Raw genomic sequence first — 1,892 nt, 5'->3', positions numbered from 1 at the left:
TTCTTTCTTTCTTTCTCTTTCTTTCTCTTTCTTTCTTTCTTTCTTTCTTTCTTTCTTTCTTTCTTTCTTTCTTTCTTTCTTTCTTTCTTTTTAAAGATTTTATTTATTTATTTGACAGAGAGAGACACAGCGAGAGAGGGAACACAAGCAGGGGGAGTGGGAGAAGGAGAAGCAGGCCTCCCACGGAGCAGGGAGCCCGATGTGGGGCTCCATCCCAGGACCCTGGGATCATGACTCCAGCCGAAGGCAGATGCCTAACGACTGAGCCACCCAGGCGCCCCAAAATTGTTCTTTTTTTAATATAACATTTTGAATAGACAATATACCCACGTAGTTCAAAAACATAAAATTCAATGAAAATACAATGTACACTGAAAAGTCTTGCTCTTACCCAAGTCCTCCACCTCATTTCTCCAATGAAAGACGAACCAGGTAACCACTTGGGTTCATTTCTTGTGCATTCTGCCAATGCTTCTTTCTATAAGAAACTATGAGTATATATTTAAAATCTTCTCTGTTTTATATCCAAAAGGTAGCATTCATACATACTTTTCCCAGCTTAAAAAAAATGTAACAATATAGCTTGGAGATCTTTCTGTGCCAATAATAATAATAATACAAAGCATAGCTAACCCTTATCTTGATACTCTTCTAATGCTTTACATATATTAACTCATTAATCCTCATGACAACGCTATCAGGTAGGTTCTGTTATTATCTTGATTTTACAGATGGCAAAACTGAGGTACAGAACACACATACCAGTGGTATGCTGATAATATGTAACACATGGCTAAGAAAAAAGTTCCCATCTGTAGCATTTGCCAATTTCGGAGGTGTAAATATCCCCACCATGGCTGATTTCCAGCTAACAACTTGAAGATACTGAACACCAAGCTGGGAGGAGATGCCCAGTCACGTACCATTATGTAATATTTCTCTCATACAGGTGTTTAGACCTAAATAGCCTAGTCAAGACATAGATAACAGTATAGTAAAATAACTAGGAGGTGATGAATTGAGTATTTATTATCTTTGTAATAGTTATTTAATCATAAGTTTATATAATTTAATTTTTAATAATTGCTGTGCTAAACAAACAGTTGACAAAATCCTTGAAAATTGAGGATTTTGTGACCCAGGGTGACTATGCTGCATGTTACATAGAACTTAATCCAGACTTAACCCCGAACAATTCAGAGTCCATGCCTTTAAGCATGCCTTAAAAAAAAAAAAAAGTTTATTTACTTATTTGAGAGAGAGAGAGAGCATGAGAGGGCGTCGGGTCGGGTCAGAGAGAGAAGCTCCCTGCTGAGCAGGGAGCCCGATTCGGGACTTGATCCTGGAACTCTGGGATCATGACCTGAACCGAAGGCAGTTGTTCAACCAACTGAGCCACCCAGGTGCCCTAAGCACTCCTTTAAAAAAAATTTTTTTTATTTTATTTAAATTCAATTAATTAACATATAGTGTAATATTAGTTTCAGAGGTAGAGTTCAGTGATTCATCAGTTGCATATAACACCCAGTGCTCATTACATTACATGCCCTTTTTAATGCCCATCACCCACCTATCCCTCCCCCCCCCATCTAGCAACCTGTTTGTTTCCTATCGTTAAGAGTCTGTCATGGTTTGTCTCCCTCTCTGATTTTGTCCTATTTTATTTTTCGCTCCCTTCCCCTATGATCCTCTGTTTTGTTTCTTAAATTCCACATATGAGTGAAATCATATGGTATTTGTTTTTCTCTGATTGACTTATTTCGCTTAGTATAATACCCTCTGGCTCCATTCATGTCATTGCAAATGGTAAGATTTCATTTTTTTGATGGCTGAGTAATATTCCATTGTGTGTGTGTGTGTGTGTGTGTGTGTGTGTGTGTGTGTGTGTGTGT

The 1,892-nt window shown here is 37.9% G+C and overlaps 1 protein-coding gene across 4 annotated transcripts in view; it reads left to right on the top strand.

The window, feature by feature from the left end:
* The window catches only part of SLCO5A1 (solute carrier organic anion transporter family member 5A1), a 300,426-nt gene that overhangs the window by 250,357 nt on the left and 48,177 nt on the right, over nt 1-1,892 (top strand). The window lies entirely within an intron of this gene.

The sequence above is a fragment of the Callorhinus ursinus genome, unplaced genomic scaffold, assembly GCF_003265705.2.
Source record: "Callorhinus ursinus isolate GAN/ISIS: 27379988/994484 unplaced genomic scaffold, GSC_fseal_2.0 scaffold5, whole genome shotgun sequence".
NCBI classification, from domain to species: Eukaryota; Metazoa; Chordata; class Mammalia; order Carnivora; family Otariidae; genus Callorhinus; species Callorhinus ursinus.
This window is presented reverse-complemented; position numbering and strand designations above follow the sequence as displayed.